The sequence below is a fragment of the Ictalurus punctatus genome, chromosome 14 (genome assembly GCF_001660625.3).
Source record: "Ictalurus punctatus breed USDA103 chromosome 14, Coco_2.0, whole genome shotgun sequence".
Classification (NCBI taxonomy): domain Eukaryota; kingdom Metazoa; phylum Chordata; class Actinopteri; order Siluriformes; family Ictaluridae; genus Ictalurus; species Ictalurus punctatus.
The window spans coordinates 20997582-21022555 of record NC_030429.2 but is presented as its reverse complement, the minus strand read 5'-3'; the positions used below and the strand labels follow the sequence as shown (position 1 = coordinate 21022555).

Sequence of the window (24974 nt, the reverse complement as noted above, 5' to 3'; positions counted from 1 at the left end):
TGTCACTTACATACAGTACGCATACTGTGTATTTGTATAGTAACTAAATGATTAAAACATAACTAAGACCCAGAAATGTGAGTGAAGAGCAATAAACCCATCTTCTGCATGCACCATGAAAGCTCTGAGCAATGCAGGTCTGTTCTGGCGATTTACTCAGCAGGACCCCACTAAGAAAAAATGACAGTCTGCTTCATTTCCAGGCTGCTTTAACAACCGCCCTTGACGGTCCTCTGTTTACGCTACTTCACTTCACTCCATCTGGAACGACAGAGATGGATCCTGTGTAACTCATCACCATCATAATTTACTCCAACAGCAACCAAAGCAACCTGTTTTGTCACAGTAGGCTTAAATGATAAGATACTTAAGATAAAGCTCCATAAGATCAGGTTCAGTTACAGAATCACAAACAGCAATACAAACAAACTGCAACTTCAAGACCAGCTAATGTAATTGTATACTATATCATTACATATAGGTATTTGGGCACAGACAAAAGCTTTCACTGCAAAGAAGAACACATTAAATATGCATCTTGTCATACATGGCATAACCAATGCTTTGTTTATGTTTTGCTTATGTTGTGTTATATGCTGAATTTATGTAAAAGTAAGGATATTTTATCTATGCATTTTAGATCCATGCCAGGTCTTTTTTCATTTTGTTATTATGTACGTTGGGGACCAAAAATCTGAGACCACATTGAAAATCTTTTCTTTTCTTTTTTTTCATTTATACCTAACCGTCCCTCAGTGGTGGAATGAACTTTCGACCTCAATCCGCACCTCAGAATCTGTCACTATCTTCAAAAAACAGCTAAAGACCCACCTCTTCCATGAACACTTAACTAACCCCGAACATGCCAATCCCACATGATAAAAAAATATATAATAATATATATATATATAATATATATATAATATATATATTCTTTTTTTTTTTAAAGATTACCCTGGATCTTGTATGGTAGCACTGCTTGCAATGTTCTCCGCTTGATATATCGCTTTGCTTGTATTTCCTCATTTGAAATTCGCTTTGAATAAAAGTGTCTGCTAAATGAAGAAATGTAAATGTAAAATGGGAAATAAATAGGTTTATGGGTTTTTTTTAATAACAGTTAAAAGAAATTAAAATGCTCAATATGTTGAATATTTAATATTCAAAATTCTGCGCAATTTCTAGAAAATTACATTTAAAATATAAAACTTGTAGAGTTCAGGCCACCTCGACTGCACACTGTCATTAAAGCAAAAAGGGGACGTACCAAATACTCTGAAATCCATGTGGATATTTCAAAGACTCTACATTTCACTCACGTTATTGTCAGTGATATAATTTGTAATGAAAATTATTACAACAGAAAAGAGTGTAAAATAGAAGCATTCTATATAGTGCTCTCAGACTTCTGGACTGTTAAAGTGCATTGCGTCCATCTGCAACAGAGCAAAGAGTTTCACTGGGAAACGGTCTCCAGGGTTCTTCTCTAAACACACTGGTTCAACTAATTAACCAGCTCTTAAAGCATGATCACAATTTCGCTAGGACATTATCTGTCTGTTATTGTGGTCAATAACAAAGAGATCATCATCCTCCATGCTATTGAATAAGGTTTGGTACTGAACTCTGAAACTCGGATTGATTTATTTATCAAATTAGGCTTCAGTGAAATATTTTCAAAAAACAGCTAAAGACCCACCTCTTCCATGAGCACTTGACTAACTCCTAACATGCCAGGCACACATTACTTAAAAAAATAAAATAGATTAAAAAAAAACTTACACTTCTACTCTGCGCACTTTGCTTCTCTATAACTAAATTATAAATCTAGTATAGTAGCACTACTTGTATTGTTCTCCGCTTGATATATTGCTTTGCTTATATTTCCTCATTTGTAAGTCGCTTTGTAAGTTCGCATTTGTTAGCGTCTACTAAATGAATAAATGTTATATAATATATATATATATATATATATATATATATATATATATATATATATATATATATATATATATATATATACACACACAAATTTTGTTTTGTACCTACACACTCAAGTATCCTTTGATATTGCTGCTATATTGTATAGCAATCTCACTGTTATCTGGCAAACATTGTAGGTTAGAGATGTAATTTATCTTCCATCAATTCCTTTTAATAATCCTGTTTGCCAATCTGAAATGTGCAGAAATTAAAAGCGGTCCTTTATATATATACATATATACATACATTATATATATATATATATATATATATATATATATATATATATATATATATATATATATATATATATACACACACACACACATATATATTTGTGTATATATATATATATATATATATATATATATATATATATATACACACACACACACACACACACACACACACACCAATTAGCCTAATTATTCCACCTTCCCCTAATTACTTCGATATGCATTAATAAAACTAATATGCAATAAGACCAAAGGTTGATACTATATATAGTATGTTAGTCATTGAGAAAAATGCTGACTTGCAATTTTCTTCTCCAATCAATAATCCGTCAGTAGTTTGAAAGCTGGTGTGTGTGTGTGTGTGTGTGTTCTTATACTGCACTTGCTGAAACAGAAAAACATCTGCTTGCCTGTTTAGTTTGTAGCGAGTCATTTAAAAAGGAACATGCCTGCTTATTTCTACAATATGGACCATGGTTTCAGGCAGTGAAGCCAAGCAGATGTGAACGTATGATAAGATAAGTGAAGGAAAGAAGTGCTGGAGCAGCAGACAGAGGAACACTGCCTCTGGCGTTGTGTAATGAGACTTCAAGAGTGGTCTCAGGTGTTAGTGTGGGATAAACTGGTATACAAAATTTAGACTGGAACATTCCTAGAAAACTTTTACAGCCAAAAAGAAAAAGAAAAAAAAGTTTGCATTGTGAAGTTTGCTCAGTTGCAGCATTGAGCAGTTTTGTGGAAGCATAAAATAAAGTCGATTTGAACAGCAAAATGAATGCTGTATCATGTTTGTAGAGAGAAAACGTGTCATATTGACTGAGTGATGATTCCCAAACTGGTATGTTTTGATACATCATTTAGTAGAGTAGTATAGTATAGTATGGTATAGTCTAGTATAGTATACAAATAAAAGTATAGTATAGTATAGTATGGTATAGTACAGTGTGGTATGGTATAGTAAAGTATAGTATAGTATAGTATAGTATAGTATGGTATAGTATAGTATAGTGTGGTATGGTATAGTATAGTAAAGTATAGTATAGTATAGTACAGTATGGTATGGTATGGTATGGTATGGTATGGTATAGTATAGTATAGTACAGTATAGTATAGTATAGTGTGGTGTGGTATGGTATAGTATAGTATGGTATAGTACAGATTAGTATGGTGGTATGTTAAAACGCAGCTATAGACACTACAGGCCTACTCCTACTACACTACAGCTCAGTAAATAAACCACAGAGTGCACAGCTCTATATTAAAGACGTATACCTGGAGTTGCGGTGCGTCCATATTGGCAGAGTTCTCGGCAGGTTACAGAAGGACTCCCTCTGTACGGAGGAACAGAGAACAAGGGAAACGAACGTGTGTCTCCTTCCACGCGTCCTTGTTTGTCCGCCGCTGTCAAACTCCCCACTCCCCGCCGCCTGCCGAGCGCCCCGAACAAACTCCCGGAAGTCGCGTCACGAAAAGCAGCTCGCGCCGTAGCCGTGGAAACGTTTGAGCACCCCCCCCCCCCCCCTTCCAGACACACCTACGGTCTGAGCCAATCGGAATGCAGGAAGAGGCGCGAGAGCGTGACGCCCCCTAAGAGACGAACGCTGAGATTGGACTCCATTAGAGTTATAAACAGAAACACGTTTAAAAAAATGACACAAAAAACATATCTGTTTACCGCAGGGGTCTCCAAGCTTTTCGTGTGTGAGGGCTCCCTGAAGGGATAGATTAGTCTAGAGAGCTACTTGTTGATTTTTGAATCAAAATCTGTTTGACTCCAAAAATCTTGGGGAACATTACATATGTTTTTGGTAGTTTTATTGTGTTGTCGTTCATAAAATTGTCATGACTGATGTATTACACATATGTATGATGCATATGCAGTGTGTATAAAATGTACTACTGTAATAGAATACTGTAACAAAATAAGCATAACGTTCATGTACAGATCTTAATCACTTTCAAGACGATCTTGTAAATTGGGACAGTCTTAAAATAGAGTAGAAAGGGAAAAAGTGAGGGGATATAATGGATGCATTAACAGATGCATGAAACACCCCAAAACTATGGTTAAAAGATGCACTGGTGGATTTTATGTGCATTAAATTGTGTGTGTGTGTGTGTGTGTGTGTGTGTGTGTGTGTGTGTGTGTGTGTGTGTGTGTGTGTGTGTGTGTTTATTTATTTATTTATTTATCAAACAAACATCTCACTAAGAAGGTTAATAAGATAGATTTTTACTAAGTGGTTACTATTTAGTATGCAGAGATTATACTTAGTGTCCCGTGTTCATAACATTTTAGAGATTGATCTTTATCTTGTTTTCAATTCTGTCTTATGCTGCAACTGCAAGAAATACATTATAAAATGTTATTTACCTTTAGTGTTTTTTTGTTTTTCTTTAACTGTGATTTCTACTACATCTGTTCATATTGTATTTTGAAAAAAAAAACAATGGTTATGGAACCACGGTAAATAATGTTGTAAATAATGATTACTTGAATTACTGTATCCTTCCTGGCAGCTCAAACCAATCTGTCCATTTTCCTCTGACCTCTCTTATCAACAAAGCATTTCTACCCACAGAACTGTCACTCGCTCAGTGTTTCTTGTTTTTCGCACCATTCCATGTAAACTAGATACTAGAGACTGTTATGTGTGAAATTCCCAGAAGATTAGCAGTTTCTGAAATACCCAAACCAGTCCATCTGGCACCAACAGACATGCACTTTTATAAGATTTAACGTTCACTGTTTGTGTTGTTTGTAAAAAAATAAATAAATAAATAAAAATTAAAAAAATAAAATATGTATGAACTTGCCCACTGAAGGCCAAATCTACCTACAGGTACAAATAAAGTAACCTGAACCTGATTCCACTGTTAAAGTCAAAGAGATCATATTTATTCTTCATTCTGATGTTTCATGTGAAAATTAATTGAAGCTCTTGACCTTTATCTGCATGATTTTATGTATTGATTTGTTGCCACATGATTGGCTAATTGGATGACTGCATGAATGAGCAGGTAAACCACTAATATATGACCACTAATATATCACCCTAACATGTTCTCCCTATTAACCCTATATGGCAAAACCACCCCACTATGATGTGCCCTATAATAACACACACACACACACACACACACACACACACACACACACACACACACACACACACACACACACACATCTAATGCACCCTAGAGTATTTTTTCCCTCTTAGTCTGTGTCCTTTTGTAAAATCCTCTTGAAGATTTTAATACATACAGTCTATTATGTAGATGTGTGGTTATAAACAAAATGTATTGAATTACCAGGTGATATTGTGTATCAATATAAATAAGTTACTGCATCTCTAGTAAATGTGTATGGATGTGCTTGTTGGGCATCAGTGAATTGGTTTAGGCATACTACTTTAAACTGCTAGCTGCTAGTTATGTGGCAATATAGCCTTTGTAATAACATGCTGTAATAACATTTTAAGACCTTTATGTTTAGGAAAATTGCATGATTTTTTTTCTTTAGTTTAATGTTCAGTTCTTGGGGGTCAGAATTTGAATTTCGGAAATTGACTGTATTGACCACCTACTGCACAACATCCCTAATATATATATATATATATATATATATATATATATATATATATATATATATATATATATATATATATATATATATGGTGTGTATAATTATGTTAAACTTTTTCTCTTTACCTTGTCTTCGAAGCAACACTTTGCTTTTTCTATTTCAAACCTGCAAGATATTTTATGAGACAGATGTCTTTCTCTACACAGAAATCCATGTCAAGATCCCTAATGAGCAACCCAGGGTAGGGAGTGGCAAGGAAAAACTCCCTAAGATGCTATTATTAAGAAACCTTGAGAGGAACCAGGCTCAAAAGGAAACCCATGCTCACCCGCACCAGATGGTGAGAGTTTGCTAATTGCAGTATACAGAGCTGATGCAACAAATATGACATGAGTTGAAAATACACTGGATGTTGGTTTTGACCTTTGGAAATATGAACAACCGGAATGAGATTTAATGTGTGGGCATGCGTCAGTGTACCAGATATACCAACAGGTGGCGCTATTTTGTACTCGCAGCTGAAGTATATCTACAGAAGACATTTGTCCAAAGGGACTAAACAAGCATGTTTAATGAATGTGTAGGAGACATGTTTTTGTTTTTTACATCATAAAATGAGTAAAAAAGTTGTTGCATGCTTTGTGCTGGCCATGATAACTGGTTGAGCACATGGACAATGGGGTAGACATGTTTGTTCTCCATATCCTGGGTGGAGTACAGGGCTCTAGGGGCCATGAGCAGCTGGTTTGTTCCTGGCCCTGTTTTTCTCAGCACATGATGAGTTGAAATCCTTTGGATCGCTGCCTCTGCTTGAGCTACTCCCGACTTGAAGTAAAGCAGAGCCTTCGCCAGTTTCCCTGGGGGTGCTGAACATGAAGACACCAGCACTGTGTTGCAACACACCCAGAAATCTGTTCTATTCCTCACTACCTGTGTCTCTCGGCCTATTTCCCCCAGAGCAGTGAGACGGCATGCTTTAAAGAGTCTGGATGATTTCATGACATCGAGTATGAACCTCATGTGCTTCTGCATATGGCTTTTGCAATAAAGAGCTTTCAGTAACTATTTCAAAAGAGATATTTCATCACTGCTTACTCAACTGTAAGATTTCTAATTCATAATGCTTGATGTCACCCTTAGCACTACATGAATGGACATGAAGACATATGCGCATTAATAAATTACAAAGGAGAAGAAAGAAAAAACAGTGCACAAAGCGTACATATTTAAATTATACAATACAGCATACTGGAAAAAAATGAATTGTAGGGACTCATTTTTACTTTTATTGAAAAGGATATTTCACATGGCTCTAAATGTATGAAAAACACTTGTTGCGTGAACATTAAATAACATTGTACTATGTTAATCTTGTGTATGTATAATATATGTATAGACATACAGTGCATACAGTAAATACGCTCACCAGCTACTTTAATGGGAAACCTGTACCATTGGTCAAACATAGAATTATCCCATCAGCCAATCACGTGGGAGTAGCCTAATGCATAAAATCAGGTAGATCAAGGTAAAAAAAAAAAAAGTAATTTAACTTTCAGAATGTCCAGACTGGTTTGAGCTCATAGGAAGTCTACAGTAACTCAAATACAGTAAACACTCTTTACAACCATGGTGAGCAGAAATGCATGTTAGAACACACAACATGCCAAACCGTGAGGGGGATTGGCTACAATAGCAGATCACCTCACTGGGTTTCAATCCTGTTAGCCAAGAACTGATGCTACAGTGGAAACAGGTTTACCAAAATTGCACAGTTTAAGATCTCCTGGTCTTGACTGTCTGGCAGCCCTCTCATTGAAACTCTTTCCACTTCTGTACTTAAACAAATATCCATCCATCCATCCATGTTCTATACCGCTTATTCTACAGGGTCGCGGGGAACTTGGAGCCTATCCCAGGGAGCATGGGGCACAAGGTGGGGTACACACTGGACAGGGTGCTGATCCATCGCAGGGCACAATCACATACACATTCACACACCCATTCATACACTACAGACACTTTGGAAAGGCCAATCAGCCTACCATGCATGTCTTTGGACTGGGGGAGGAAACCGGAGTACCCAGAGGAAACCCCCGTAGCACGGGGAGAACATGCAAACTCCGCACACACAGGGCCGTGGCGGGAACCGAACCCCCAACCCCGGAGGTGTGAGGTTTAACCATTAAGCTACTGTGCGCCCACTTAAATAAATATACCACACAATTATTATTTTTTTTTTACCCATTTGACTCTTTGAGAACGTTTTGCACTGACCACACAAATGCATTAATCCAGGAAACCCTGTGAATTTCACAGAAACACGACTTTCCCAGGACTATGCAGAATCCCCTTGTACTTCCTTGCACAAGTTGCTGTATGATACCAAACAGCAGGTGGCACCATTTCTAATTCACTGTAGCGATCTGGCCAAGCTCTGTACATTCTCTGCGGGACTCTTGCACTGAGGGTGAGAGCTCAGTATCATTTCATCAGAGCTCCTCTCACGGCAAAAATAAATAAATAAATAAATAAATAAAAACACAGCATCAAAACAACTAGTATTTAGATAAAATTCTGAAATTTCAAGTGGATACTAAAGTAGAATTATAAACACTTTTATGTTTAAAGAACCATTTCTGGTAGATGGGTAGCACACATATGGGTTAAAACATAGTAGCTTGAATTTGAATTAAAACTGCTCTCAAAACATCATGGATTGATGCTTGCTTGTTTGCTAAACTAGGATGAACAGCTGTATGCTGAATCTGGATTTCTAATTCCCCATATACGTCAGAGAGCCTGGTACAACTGCTTTTTGTAAGTCATTTTATTTTATTTTTACTTCTCGACTTCCTAGACATGATTAAATTACAGGTCGTGTTTGGACCTCGCAGCTCCCATATCAAATACTAACAATATACACATGATAATACTTTGAATATCAGCCTTGTAGAACTTAATTATTCTGTTAAATATACCATGTGCTTATCAACATTGTGTATAAATGAGAATTCAAGTCTGTGGCACCTTTTTCCTGCCTCTTGAGAAAGATGATATTCCCTAGACTATTACATGCTTCTGGAAAAATGTATTATTTTCTTACTATAAAACTGGCATATTATGATTGTAATAACAGACTAGAAGACTGAGTTCTATTGCTGTGTTTGTCATTTTGTGTATGTGGAACAAATATACAGGGTGTCCCAAAAGTCTCCATACATAGGGGACTATATACGGCCAGCACCACGTTGGTTATGTCTTCATCAGTGGATGTTCGTGGATGTTTACTTCTTCTTGGTCATTCCGCAACACATCCAGTCTTTTTGAATAACAAGTTTGGTGACAGTGTCACATGCGATGTGCTCGCCATGTTTCCTGTTAAAGTCCATCACAACCTTACAACAGCTTGCCGATCCAGCCATGAGAATGATTTCAATATGTTCTTTTGTCCAAGGGGTTCTTAAAGGCTATCTGAAAAAAAAAAATATATATATATATATATATATATATATATATATATATATATATATATATATATACACTTTTTAGCAAAATGTCTTGCAAAATTTTCACTTATATATATATATATATATGAAAATTTTGCAAGACATTTTGCTAAAAAGTATATATATATATATATATATATATATATATATATATATATATATATATATATATATATATATATATATATATATATATAAGTATGAAAATTTTGCAAGACATTTTGCTAAAAAGTCTTAATTTCCCTTATGTATGGAGACTTTTAGGACACCCTGTAGTATGATTTGATATTTTTGCATGTACTATTAAACGTCGCGAAACATCTATCTTTTTTTTCTCTGCAGTTCATCTTAGCCCATTTAATGATTAGCACCAAGTAGTAAAGTGTAACAAGAGCCATCCTTTAGCAGTATGATGGTGTTCCTCAACTGGTGTTTTGGTGATAGTGGTGTCTAATACGTCAGTCCAAAACCTCCAACAGGTGTTCAATTGGGCTGAGATCTGGTAATTGTGAAGGCCATAGTATAAGACTTATATAATTTATGAACTCATCAAACCATTCATTTATCCTTCGTGACCTATCTTTAAGAGCATTCCATTCCATCATCCAGGAAGAGAGCACTTGCATCAGGAAAATGTTTCATCACAGGAAAAAGATGATCAGTCAGAATGACTGTATTGATTTACAGTGACCTTTCCCTCAAAGGGAACGAGTGGACCCAAACCATGCTGGCAATATCCACTCCACAACATATTACGGCGATTCTTCCAGAGTGTAATGTTCGCTTGGTGTACGCTACATATCACTTTTTTTCCGTATCGCTGTAAACCAGTTTGTGTGGTTTTTGCACTCCTCTTTGTCACTAGAGACTGCATCCCTACTATAATATCTCTCGCTAAGTAGTTGTGGTTCTTGCTAACAGTCTGATCTCACTGAGTTGACATTCTCAGTCACCTGAACAACAGTTGCGCTTCTGTTTTTCCTTACATATCTCACTAACGCACGAGCATCAAAGCATTGAATGTGCGCTTTCATCGTCAATTTACAACCATGTTTACTATCTTTCCTATAGATCTGAATTCTGATGTCATGTTAATCACTATTCCTATTGAAACACAGCCAGATGAGCAGACTTTGTGACTGAAGCTCATGCTATCAGTGGGCCACAATAATGAGCACTCTTTCAAAGTTACTCAGATCTTTTCTTCTTGTCATCTTGGTCCAAAATTGTGGGCTGCTCAGAGCATGGTAGGATGTTAATGGTTTAATTGTATCATGCAGTACACCTTTCTGGAAGCATTTGGCACTTGTTATGTTTCTCCACTCATTTATTTAGGTTTTTCCTTATATGATCATTCTGCCACACTTAAAAGAAACACCCAAAGACAACATCATTGCATGACATTATGCATGTACATAAACAACAACACATTATAAAGTGCTACACATACACGTCACAACGTTGATGGAAACAGTGATGAAGGGTGAGTGCTGCCCCCTGCTGGTACACCAGGTGTTGAATCGCTGCCCTCCAGGGAAGGCAGTAGGTTGTATAGTTATCTCCTGATGGGGCAAAACAACTACCCAGAAACCACACAACCTACTACCTCATCCTGTACGAACACCAGAAACCGCCCACAGGGCTAACAGGAAGGAGACTGGATGATTCGACAGCCTTTACATTATTCTTAATCTTGTGTGATTTCATATTTATAGAGGTTGGAAAGCATTATCAATCATCAGACATCTGTGTTAGCATGGACTGCACGGTAATTATCAGAACATCACTACTCATTGGTACTGTATATACAAAATAAAAATCATATCAGTACAGTGAAAGCATTGTCCAATCCAATACAAGCACGTATAGATGAATATCACCCCAGCTGCACATCTGGACATTGCCCATTCACTACTTGAAACTAGATAAACATATATTTGTCAGGCAAGATGATTGTTGTCCAGTAAATTCATACATTACAATGAACAAGTCACGTTTGCAGTCTACAGCTCTAGGGAAAGAAGTACACGAAGACATATAGTTAGCGCTTTGCATGAACTCATGAAATTGTCATGAGTTACTTAACGCTAAACAGATCAGAAGAAAAGACGCCAATTGTAGCAGTAAGCAGCATGCAGTCACTTCACATCATAACGATGATATTATAGCCACTTCAGGAAAGACAGTAAGTTGTATAGTTATCTCACAGCAAGGGTATGACCCTAAAACTATACAACCTACTACCTCACCCCAAAGGACAGTGTAATGCACTGCAGAGTGGTCAGCTGGTCCGGATCAGGCTGGAAACAGGGTTTTGTCAAGTGTACAGAATCACAGTAAGAGCAATAACAAAATGAATATTTTTCTTGCAAATATATAGTTATGAATAAAACGTTAAAATTTCCCAGGATGAATTTTACTCACGGAAGCATACGATACCTTGATCAAAAAGATCATTTTCCTGTTACGGGTTCCAGTTTGTCCGTTGATGCATTCTTCTAGTGTGCCTCAACATTTCTCGCCTCCATCTGTAGCATGGAAACCCCCCCCCAAAAAGAACAAGACTCATTAAATCCATTAGTTGATCTAGGCCCGTGTTCATAAAGTTAATGAAACGCTTCTTATTGGAAGAATTGCAGTCTCTTCTGTTGCTATGCACTGCACCAACCAATCGCAAATCTGTTGGTCACATGACAGACTGACAGTTCACTGGTGATTCACAACAATAGAACTGCAGTCTTGATAACTGGAAGCACATTCTTATATTTTTGTATCTCTAAAATCAGCCTAGGTGAAACAATTAAATAAAATCTTGTTTAGAAATATGAAAAATATGTTTTGTCACATCCAGCGATAAATTCCACATATTAGGTGTGAATTTCACAGGGGATCAAAAGAAATCATTCCTTAAAAGGGCTAACCACAGCATTTTTCTTTTTTGTTAGTTCAACCTATTTGATTCAGTATATTCCAGAGAGTTTGTAGTATTTATCAAACCGATGTGTAGAAAAACACACACGGTGTACTGACATACAAATAAAGTCAAGTTCAAACAAATAGAATTTTAACAAAGCGGCAATATCATTCATTCACTGCGGTGCTGTGAATATGGATATTTGTGTGAATCATAACTCCGCAGGCATCTTTTCAGAAATCCGTGCAGTCATGTGAGAAGCGCTAAGGCTAAATAAGGAGCCTAAGGTTCCTGTGGCACCAGGTTAATAGGCGCAGGCTTGAAACAACTATTTATACATGCTAGAAGCTCCTATTACACAAGTGTGCAGCCAGCCTGGATGAGTAGACGTTGTGGTGGTCTGAGACAGACACCATGACCTCCCGATCACCTCTGCAGTTGATACAGCACATTTAATGTAACTAATGACTCTAACAGACCTAAACAGAGACCCGCTGTAAAGCATATGCTTGAGTACACAAACAGGAACAGATTGAAGCATGGATAAAAACATATATGCAATCCTATCATGACCGGATGGTAAAAGGATGCCATGACATATTTATTGTCAGCTCTAGAATTTTGGCACCCTTGCCTGAGATGGATTTTTTTTTTAACGGTTATTAAAAATGTTATGGTTAATTCGTTTAAGTTCACGAAAGATATCAAATCACCAATTTAAGCAAAAATATTCCAAGAAAAAAAAAAAACATGCAGTATTTTACACATTAACAAAGCGATGTGTCTTATGACTCTTATGAACAAACTGTGTAGTTTACATGTTTGTTTTTTTAAGTTCACTCGAGTGTTTAGAGTCTCTTCAACGGTCTTCCACGACTTCCCGATTCACTGGGGTATAAATATGAGATGACACAGAGAGCTGAATTCCTAAGTTGTTCGTCAACAGGGGAAAGGTTCAACAATGCACAAATAGAATGAGGAAAGTTTGTTGGCCTTCATTATTCTGGCAATGGCTATAAAATAGCTACATGCCTTATAGGCATAATCAAGATAGCTAAGAAGTTTAAAACAACCTGAGCTGTAATGATAGAAGAGTACACAGTGGAAGAGTACACAGACCCATTTTGCCCCATGCACAGTGAGAATAGGGCCACCATTTCTCCAAGACATTGCTTTAAAATATATGTCCAACTCAATACAGAAATGCCTAAATGATCAACGAATCAAGTTTTTGATGTGGCCATTCCAGTCCCCTGGCCTAAATCCCAGTGAAAACCTACCTGAGTGGTGAGTTTCCACAAGAGTTGACCTACGACTCTTCGTAAAAATCTCATTTTGTGATAAGGTTTTTTTTTTTTTTTTTTTACTTTCTTGGAATATGATTACTTCCATTAATTTAGAGACATCTCATTTTTGGTGCGAGATTGAGCAAATTAACTACAAAAGACACTTCTTTTTTTTTAAGAATAGGCCACAGCCCTTCTACTTGCATTCTCTCGGCTCAGTAATTCCAAGTACTGAGAATTCACAAGGATCATGTTCACATGGATAAACTTAGCATAAAAAAAATCTGCCAAAGGTTAATTACCTTTTGTGTTACGGTGTACTTTCCCTTTCAAACGAATTGGCTTTTCAGTTATGCAAATGTTATTCACATTTACATCCTAAAAGCAAGATCAATTGATTTGTTTCGTGTTTTCATTGGACAGAAAAACTTGTTAAGTTACATAATTGTTTGTCATTTGTGGTCCAACTGGACCAATACTGTGTTTGAGTACGACTAGAAATGACTGAGTGACGAGGTGGGAGAGATTGGAGCATAGTCGTCAGCATACTTCATGCGGAGACAAAGGTCGCCAGACTTCCACGAATAATGTGACATAATTATGGAGCAAATGGACACCGTGTAGAGGCGACGTGTCCTGCACAGGGCAGCTTGGTGAATCCACGGACAAGCAATCTACCTGACAAAGCTTGTGACTGGAGCGTTCATAGGCGATGGCCAAAACAAAACTGCAGAAAGTATGCGAGCTTGTAAACATTTGCGCAACCCTTGCAGATGTCCTCTTCACGTTAAGTATGCTGAGGCCTTATCTGTGGACCTTATCTGGGGGCACTGTGTTAGGAAACAATCTGAACACTAAAACTTGATTCATTTTATTTCACCAGTACTACTGTCAATCTTCTGTCTATATGAACCTACAGTGTCCACATACAGAATTTGGTCATCGGAATCATCTTCTTACGTTAGCAAGAATCAGCTGGAAAGAGTTTCAAATTTGCACTATTATACCACAAGTAACAGGGCCAAACAGATTTATTGTGGAGACTGTGAAATTAAATGAATAATCCTGCAGGGAATAATGCTGCGGATGGTCTGCTGGGAGGAACTTCAGCCATCAATGAGAGCTCTGGATGAGACTTCCCCAGTACATTCACAAAACATTCAGTAGCAGAAAGAATATGCTACCACAGTATGGATTGTTCGGAGCCAATACAAATCACCAACAGTATATATAATCTACAAGACAAAACTGGGCTTAGTGCCACAATGATCTGTCTTGAGTTAGGTCCCATTGTTTCCCAGAGCTGAAATTTCCGTGGCTGGATCTGAACATACAAACCGGTTTTCTGCTTTCACTTGCCAAATTCAGCTATAATTTCAATAGCAAACATTTGGTAACGTAATAAAAAAAATGCACCTCAGTGACAGGTCAAAATAAAGTTATCAGGCGTTCGTCCACTAATCGTTTCTGATGCAGTCTCCTCCATTCACACAGGAGACCAGCTGCATCCTGTTTTGAGTTAAGTAAGTTAAGACTTGCCAACATCCAAGGACCAAATTCGAATTTCTAAAGTTTAGTCGCGAATTTAAATTTCAATCAGGGAAAAGCGATGATGCACTGTCACTTGGATTTAAAACTGTTTGGTTACATACTACTTCTCCATTCGTGGGCCTTTTAGAGACTTTTTTTTTATTGTTGTAATTAGTGAATAAAAATGTTTTAGGACCTGTCCTATTCTGAATGGACTAGTGGAGCAAAGAGTGCTGAAGCAGCAATGGGCACGCTCTGATCCAGACAGGCTACAGTGACTTACTGAGATGATCTGTCAGGCTGACACATTCTCAAAGCACATGCCCCTCTGCCATTGGAAGACAGAAATGCATCTGTTGCTAGGCTATTAATAGAGCACTATTCAAATACTTTTGACTGTTTAAAGCTCCACAGCAAAACCAGAGGATTTCTAACCTTATGCAGTGCACTAATGACTGAGACTATTTGTAGCTAACCAGGTCAACTCTTCTCCACTGAGCAAATAAAAGAAGATCTACAGAAAGATTATTCTGAAAAAACGCTGAATTTCACCAAAATCATAGTAAGCTTATTGAATCCTTTTTTGCATTTAAGGTTTGCTTGGACAGTTTTCCCTATATATTCAGATGCATCACGTTGTGACATCCCATGCCATGCAGAGATGCCATCTGTTCCTCGGAACTCTACCCGGGCAAAGGCCCATGGCAGAAGGACACTCTAGAGGTCCTGTGAGTGCGCTTCGGTAGTATAGGAGGTGGTGGGGAAATATGTGTGTAGTGGGCACTTATGTAATGTGGTTTATAATTCATAAACACAATATGGGTGGTTATACGTGCCAAGCAGAAATAGGCTGCTGCCCAAAGAAAACAATGAAGAGAATGAGCTTAAAGTTTTGCGTTTTTTTTTTTAAACGGTTTATTTGTACTTTTCAACTCGTTAAACCCTTTTGGATGCAAATGGTCCTATACTGAAATAGAGCTTCCAGTACACCTTTAGGTAAAAACAAAGCAAAACAATAATTGCTGATAATATGAAATTAAATGTGTATATTTATCCATGAAAATATTTCCATGAACCATACATGTTTAGATGCATTTCTCTAGATGAACAGATATCAGAGGTGTCTTTAAGATGTTTCCACCATCTGGCTGAGTAACCGAATGCTTGGCATGTGCAGAATTCCAGAGGAGATATCATACAGCAGTGATGGGGTAGCAGAGCCACAGCCTCAGTGCCTTATGCACAAGCAGGTTGTATTTCTAGCCAAAGCATCTGGGTGGGGTGGGGTGGGGTTGGGGGGAGGGGGGGGGGGGGCGACGACGACAAAGGGCAGGGTAGACAAGTAGTGGAGGTTTCAGAAGTACCGCATACCCTTGCCACTACTTCGACACAAGTGGAAAACAACAGTTTATGGCACTTATCCAAGGTCAAGGAGTGGAGGGTGGAGCCAAAAGAGTCCAGGACAAGTCAGTCAACTAAAAATGAAGCTGCCTAATAAGAAAATGCTAATTCGCTTCACTCCATCTTTTTTCTTGCCAGCCCTGTCTAGTCCTTCATTCCCAGTCTCCCAAACCGCTGCACTCTTATATTCATCTACACAACGCTGGCTAATGTTCACAATGTTCACTGAGACTCTCCAGAAGGTCAGTCATTTTTCCAATGCCTTAGGCATAGAAATGGATGTGAGAGGAAGGGACCTGTTTATATTCTTTTAAACAGTGACAATATGTATTCTAGTGAGGGTTTAGTGAACATTCTTTAAAAATAAATAAATAACAAAAAAAAAAATTCCTTTCAAGTTTTTGAAAAATCAAGAACTACTGTGCAATAAAAGAGAATATGTTTGAGTGGATGTAGTCTGTGGGGGTGAGTAAAAAGACGAAGAAAAAAAAAAAAGGCCTGTGCAACATTATAAATTTTTTTTGCCAAAACTGGTTTCAGTAGAAAAGTGATAAGCTCTTTGTCATGATCAAACACTTATTTTGCACTCCAGTATTGTTAGGTAAGTGTATTAACAGTAACTGTTTGTTTTTTGGGTTTTTTTTTTTTTTTTGCATTGAGAGCATTTAGTAGATAACTTCCTATGAACCAGCTTGTGTCTTGTAAAGCTCCACTATAAGAACCAGGAAGCTGAAAATGGACCGTTTTGATTTGTGTTTTCATAAATATAATATAAATTAAGAAAAAGCTTCAATGAGAGCTTTTGTTGTTGTGTTGTTGTGGCTATTCAACTATAAAAAATATAAATAAATTAAATGTTTCCTGAAAAAAAAAAAGTCTGACTTTAATTGTCTGTCATCTTTTCATCCTCATTGTTTATATGCCATTTTTAAAAAATTGTTTTATATTTATTATTTATATACATCATTTAAGCATGTAATTATACAATGCCGTGTTTGGCCAGCGATATCAATATACTACCTATACTGAATATTTAGCTTATTTACCATGAAGGGATTTACACCTACGCTTATGGACATGTGTCACAATTATCTGCAGGATTTCCAGCTGGCATCATGGTGGTGCTCGGACCCTTCGGGAATGAAAAAAAAAAATTCACAAAGTAACAATGCAACAAGAACAAAAAAAAAAGTTATGGATGACAAGAAACTTACAGCGCAATCAACAACTGATCAAACTGATTTTTATGGAAGCATACAGAGCTGTGTAGTCGTTATGTGCAGACAATTTGCCACCTCACCTGATATGAGAATAATTCTCTCCATATTCATTATTATCACTGCTTTGTGTTTCAGTGTTGCATTTCATTTTCCATATTTTGTCAAGAAATGTTTTTAGAACGGTTTAAAGAACAGTTTCGTAACACACTAAATAGATTTAATAATTCCAGTCATAATGTGCTTTACAAAAACGAATGCGTACGTACTGTTTTACTGTGGAGTCAAATACAGAGACTCTAACTGGTTGTAAAAGCCACATGCAGAAAAAAGACTCTTACACACATTTGAAAAGAGCAAATGTCTTTTTTTTTTTTTTTTTCCAAATCTTTCTGTTTATTTCATAATAAGTTGTGCTTCAAACTTTCAATGGATAAAAACTTCCTTGAAAGCTGGCTGAAAGTTGTATTTCTATCACAGTTTGTTGATTTCGCTGCCCAAACAAACCTGATTCTTTGGTTCATTACCAGATTTAGTAGGAAAATCTCTAAAGTGTGCTGGATTGCACCCAAAGCTGAAACTGTTCAAAACGGCAAACGGACAACTTGGTGTATGTGTACATGAGAAAATAAATAACACCATATTTTTTCCAAGGAATTTTACTTTAGTATTTAGAGTCCCCTTAAACGTGGCCAAAAAAGAAAAGTAATAAGGACCAAACATTTCTTTCTGCAAACATTAAGACATTTTAACGTTGTATTTTTTTTTACAGCAAAAACGTTGGTCGTTTATTTTCAAGTAAAATAGCGCGCACGTGCCACTCACCTGTGTAGAAATCCTTGTCAGAGTGTGTAGGACAGGATCAAGCTTCAGAAAACCCTAAAAAACCACAAAGCAAAAGGTCACTCTAACTTAGACTCAGACATTGCTTGTAATTTAAAATAAACAGCGGACGCGGAAGCGAATTTGGTTATTTTCGTAGACATATTATAACCATTTATTACATATACTATAATATACGATATATTATATAAAGTCACTGACTATATTTGAAAAATTTAGCTTATTTAATACGATCCTTTATTTAAACTGGTTGGACGTCGCCCATATTAAGGCGGTTAGATTACTGCGGCGTTGAAACCGACCGATTAGTCAGAAAATTCATTTCAGTTTAATATCATTCATTACGTCTGCTTCGAAACAAATCACGTGTGTGTGTTAGATTTCTCGTTAACCGAACACACACACCTGCATACAGCACACAAACAAGTCTGAAATCAAACCTCTGCAATTAAACATGCAAACTTTGCACAGGACGTGGGCTTCAAAACAGATTTCACTGAATATATTATGCAAAACTGACCTACACCCAGATACACAAACACGTGGCGTTTTCTGCGCTGAAGTATTAAAAATAATTTGCTTTACTTTATTGATGTAAATCTTTTTCTGTGTGAAAGAAAGAGCGAGTGAGTGAGAGAGAACGAGTGTGATCCTGAGAGAAATCGAGAAATATATTGATCCCACATTGCACACAGTGCAGGAATACAGTTAATATTTTGTTTATTGATCTTACAGCAACACCTATTAATGTTACCCTAAATTTCTTTAATCGCCGGCTTTATGACGTACTTAAATATAAATAACCAGCATTATCAAATCGAATCTCGCTTTCCTTATATTTTTTTCAGAAGTACGGTTTTGCAAATCAAATAGGCAAAACATTTTTTTTAAATGAAACATCATATCTTTAAGGAAAATGTTCTTATTAAGATAAATAAATAAATAAATAGTATGGGTGCGCATGTGGGAAAGTGCCAATACGACAATATTTGCCTCATCAGCAAAAATATGCGAAAGAACATGTTGCAAAGTATAAAAGCTTGAACTGACGTTTGTACTTCTATAAAATGAAATCAAAATGGCGGAGCTAGTTTTCACTAAGACTCTAGCCTTGTCTCCTCAGGAATAAGACCGTGTTACTGCAGTTTGCTTAGCATCCAGGATATTAGTAACGTTATATTACGTTATAGTAACAGTTTTGGAAACAATCGCAAATGAGGTGTGGGTCTGTGTGACTTTATTGGTGAAATGGCACAAATTTGGAATAAAATAGTCGAAGTCAAGTTTTAGGGTCGCTTCCCCTTTCTCTCCTCTCTCTCTGTCTCTCTCGAACACACACAGACATAGACACAGACACAGACACAGACACACACACCCTTCAAATATTTAACAAGATAAAGAGACTGAGGGGATGTAATCAAAAGAATCCTGTCTGTTACTGCCTTCGCTATCAATAATATATTTCTCTGTTAGTACATTCCACCAGGAAATGAAAGTAAGCAAGAGTAAAGACTCAAAGGCATGCTGTGTATACAGTGATGTAAATAACATCATTTAACTATATGTATATATAATGTTTGTTTACAATTGATTTTTCCCCAAATCAAATTCCTTAAATTGCGTATCCGTACACAATTTATAAATGATCATAAAACATGTACAAATTGAAAAATGCTGGTATATATATATATATATATATATATATATATATATATATATATATATATATATATATATATATAAGTTTAAAAATGTTTTAAAAATACAAAATAAATTCTCCTTCAAAACAGCAATTACATAATATTAGTATACGAGGTAATGGTTGCTAGGTTGCCAAGTACTATGAGTTGCATTATGTTACACCATAGGCTAATTCAGAATTCTCCTGAAAATATTTGTGGGTAGCAGAATCCATTTTAAATCAATTACGCCGCCATTTTGGAAAATAATGCTGCAAAAATCACTAGTTTGCTGAACTGCTCAACAATATCTGAATATTTACCTTAATGCACAATACGAATGAATAGAGAGTCTCTTGCATGAAATGTGTGATAAAATGGAGAAATGGGGGGAACGGGAAAAAAAAAACCCATTAACAAACTTTCAATAACTCACATGCTAAATTATTCCTGAAAAATATCAAACCTAATTACCTTGATAGGATTCTAAATATTATGGCCGCAACAATGATAAGTTTTATGTTCGTATTATGTACACCTGTCATACTCTGAAGAGGAACAAATATCGTTTGATCTGTCTGGAAATTCTGTAAAATTATAAAAGCACCGAAAAACAGAACAGAAAAATTCACACACACACACACACACACACACACACACACACACACACACACACACACACACACACACACGTATAAACTAATCACAAACAAACAAACAAAAAAATCTCAACGGAACTTACAGAAATCTAACCCTCAAGGCTCTAAAAGTGTTTCGGATACTCAGGTTCGACTTCCTACAGGCCTCTTTCCTTCTCAGAAAGGTCATTTTCCTGCAATATCGTCTTCATTGTGGAGGGATAGAGATGATAGAGGCACTCCGAATCGGAGAAGGGAGCTCTAGCTAAGTGTTTCCCCGTTCTCTCCTCTCTCCACAGCAGCCTAGAGATCCAGGCTAACCCCCTGCTCTGCATTGTGCCTTGGCCCGGGCCTGGAGCTCTTCGGCTCGGTTAAGCAGCCTCAGCAACAATAGGAGGCCACGCGGGTGTCTGGGAGGCGTGTATGAAGCCCGTCTGTAGACTAGAGCCTCGTCCGAATGAATGGAGTATGTTAGAAAACACACAATTAGCATGTCCGCTGAATGCAAATCAGCATGCAGTGCCTGCCTTCGCCTTGGCTGGGCCTGGGGAACATTTAACAGGCTGGAAAAGGTCCTCCCCTCCTCCTCCTTCCGTTTTCCTTCTTTCCTCCTTTCCCTCCCCTCTTGGCGTCTCTCAGTTGTGCCTTTCTCTCTTCCCTCTTGGGCTTCTGAACCATCAGCACCGACCAGCTTCTGGAAGTACACTACTTCCTCCAAAGCATGTGTTCCAGAGAGCAGGATTTCGGGTTTTAGTTCTGGGAGAGGTTGTGCATGAAGAAGAATCTGCCAGAGAAGGGGAGCCACGTTCCTCTCCGCACTCCCTCTCACGTGTCTGTGTAACATTTTCACAGCAAAAATCTCTGCTCTGCTTTTGGTCCGGTGGCCTGAATTTTTTTTTTTTTGTTCAGTCTTTTGTGAGCAATTGGCATCTGTCCCAGACACAGCTCCCGAACACCACTACCCCTGTCAGAATTGAGAAAGAGAGGCAGAGAGGGAGGGAAAAGGAATGAAAGAATGAGACAGAGGAAGTTGGCACTGAGGCAGGACCAAAATGTGTACCTGGCAAAGCAGAGCGGGCCTCATGGAGCCCAGCCCTGCACATAAAAATGGTGGAAGACTAGATACAGACCTACCTACTGTATAGATCTCTATGTCCAAAGAGATCCCGCGCTCCAAATCACTCAGAAAAAAGCAACAACTGATACTCATCGCGAGGCATAAACGAAGAACTCAAAACCAAAACGAAACAAAGTAATCTCCGAAAAACTGGCGCATGAAACCTCAAGCAATGCGCTGAAGAGTGTGACTTGTTGGCAGGGTTTGGTTCGGCTGCAGTGCAGCGGCTGTAGACAGAGGGTTAAATCCTATTAGGAGAGCAGAAGCCCTCCCTTTCTGGCTAGGCCCGCTGGTGGGGAGGCCCTTGCAGCAGAAAAAGCAGCTTTTTTTGCCTCCTTTTTCCTTCTCTTCCCGTCTTCCCTGCCACGTTTTTTCAGTTTAGCTCCAGCAATCTCCCCCATGTCTTAAGGAGAGGAGTGAGAGGAGGAAATGAGGGGAGCATAGGAAAGAGAGCCAGAGAAATAGTGGACAGAAGAGTGAGAGTGAGTGAGACAGTGAGAGAGAAAGCGAGAGAGAGAGAGAGAAAGAGAGAGAGAGAGAGCTGACTAATGTTGAAATATGAGACTCAGTGGGGTGAGCTTCTTTCTCATCATACGCCCCACATGGTCTTGCACTTGAGAGGGAGGGAGAGAGAGGGAGAGCAAGAGTGGGAGGGAAGAAAGGCAGCAAATCCAGGGTGGTAAGAGTAAAAGAGATAGAGAAAGCGGGAGAGAGGGAGGGAATGAGTGTGACATACAATCCACTCCTCCCCCAGTGTAGAGACCCTGCATGCACTCGCGTACCATTCTGGATTTCTGAGATCGCATAATCCCGACGAGATAAAAATATTCAACAAAAATAAGTCCGTGCTCCCACGACGCCTGCAATTAAACACGGCCGCTAAATTTACCCTGCTCTGTTCTGACTATGCTTTCGAACTCTCGACTCTCCTTTGAGACCATCAGCAAAGTACCTTGAACGTCCGGGGAATTGGCAGAAATTGAACTGGAGACAGAAAAGCTAGTCTCCGCCCCTGCAACACCGATTTCCTCATATGCCCTCCCTCACAATATTTTTTTTTTTTCTTGTTTAGTCCCCTATGGCTCCATCTATGTACCACACCTACTCAAATCCCACCCTGATCCAATCATAGAGAAAATAAGCCAAGAAAATGAGAAAAAAAGAGAGAAGAACTAGAACCACACCTTACGAGAGGAACAGTCTCGTATATTTATGCTTTATCGGCATATTTCATCTTTTTCAGTTGTGCTACAATGATATTTTTCTGGCTTTCTGACCCGCCCTCTTTCACCATAACTGCCAATTACCATTTTACATTTGTGGTATATTACAGCAATGGTATTGTTAAATAAATTAATAAATAAATAAGGACGAAAAAACTAAACTTCCTGCCTCTTTATACGTCTCCCACCAAAACCTGGGCTGGACTTAGTGCTTGAAGCCCCCCCTCTCCCTCCCTCCCTCCCTCCCATCTTACTAGCTCTCGTTCTCTTGAGGAAAGACAGTGAACGGTAAAACACTTGATCTGCGTTTAATGGATTAATTTGATATGTCGTTTCACATGATTTTTTTTTCATGATCGAGATCTTACAAGCCTGAATTGGATAGTGACTAATGAAAAGGTGGGGGAAACCTTTGCTCTCTTTCCTGAAAGTAGCTTGGTGCCTGTTTAGATGCAGTCTAACATGGCTGCTGCTTTAATTTTATGTGGTACAGTTTAAGACCTGGCTTTTCGACTGACTTTGTTTTAAAGAGCTGCTTTGTGTCTATCCACACAGACACACACACACACACACACACACACACACACACACACACACACACTCCCAATTCAACACTGCCACATACTCGAAAGGCAGTGTCTGAGGACCTGATTTAGCCAGAACAGAACAGTTCAAGCGAGCAGGTTATAGCCTTCTCCGGATAATTGTGTGTTCTAGCGCGTGAGAACCATAATATTCTATAACAGCTTGTGCTTTAGAAAGAAGAAGAAATTCAGCCTCTTTAGAGGTACTCCCTACGTCACATCGCGCCACAGCCTCGAACCAATCCACAGGCTTATTTTAAGGGGGCAGATAAAACATACATAGATATATTTAATTGGATATTTTAACTACATGTAAAAGAGGATTGAGTAAGTGTCACCGATCACATGCCTGTCACTAAGCTGTAAGCTTCCTGAATTTCAACATTGCCTGAAACGTCTAAAAACGAACTGCATTAACTGTACTGACTTACATTTGTTACGTTTCAGACCGAATGTGAAAACGTGAGCGTAGAGTAGGACGGTTAGGGATGTCATAAAGAAGAGCAAAAAGAAGTTCAGAAGACCTGATGCACTTCATCATCAGCAGTGGGTTATTATAAAAGAACCTTTTTAACAGGCGGTATTAATGAAACCTAATGCAAAACAATGCAAATACCCTTGACTTTAACACGTAGAAATGTACCGTTCCGTGTTCGTATAAAAATGGTACTCTATTTACTGTAGTAAGGCAAGCTGCAATGGACAAGAACTGCATGTGGTGACTCACAACCAATCCACTCTCTCACTCTCAGGGACTATATAACACAAGATGGCTGCTATGCCATGTTTGAAGCACGTGGCTAATCCATAAGGGCCTTAATGAAAACAGTAACACCATTTTCTTTAAGTTTGACTAAAATAAAGTTGAATTTGAAACAGTGTCTCGTGTGTATTCTTTCCCTATATGTTCATATTATTACGGTAAAGGATTTAGGCATATCTTGCTTTCTCTCTCTCTCTCTCTCTCTCACACACACACATATACAAACTCTTTGAATCCAACTGCCACATCATTGCTCCTTTAGCTGTCTCCATGACAGACACCCACCCACTGCTTTTGAAGTAGTCTGACCTTTGGCCATTATGTGCCTAAAGGACTGCTCTATTACTAACCACTGGTTGAGAACGAAAGGTCGTGACCTATAGAGCGAAAGTGTGACTCAGGGGGCCGTTCAGAGCCCATTGAAACTCTGTGGTGCTTGTTTGATTTGACAAGGTAAAGACTGTG

The 24974-nt window shown here is 38.0% G+C and overlaps 1 protein-coding gene and 1 long non-coding RNA gene across 7 annotated transcripts in view; both read right to left on the bottom strand.

Annotated features, from left to right (window-relative positions):
• The window catches only part of pparab (peroxisome proliferator-activated receptor alpha b), a 30440-nt gene extending 26750 nt beyond the window's left edge, over positions 1–3690 (bottom strand). The window contains exon 1 of the mRNA XM_017485720.3: positions 3492–3690. The gene's annotated coding sequence lies outside the window, so the exon portion shown is untranslated. The remainder of the gene's footprint in view (positions 1–3491) is intronic.
• A 2650-nt stretch (positions 3691–6340) lies between these two features.
• LOC108275380 (uncharacterized) lies at positions 6341–23296 on the bottom strand. Of its 6 annotated transcripts, XR_008397859.1 has the most exons (6): positions 21957–23296; positions 20927–21786; positions 18488–18541; positions 17492–17577; positions 11754–11842; positions 6341–9279 (listed from the first exon to the last, which is right to left on the bottom strand). It is a non-coding gene; the product is annotated as an uncharacterized LOC108275380 (long non-coding RNA). The 6 variants fall into 6 exon arrangements; XR_006983611.2 differs by lacking the exon at positions 6341–9279 and having other exon boundaries at positions 10619–11842; positions 21957–23294; XR_006983610.2 differs by lacking the exon at positions 6341–9279 and having other exon boundaries at positions 10619–11842; positions 17513–17577; positions 21957–23293.
• Positions 23297–24974: the final 1678 nt, after the last annotated feature.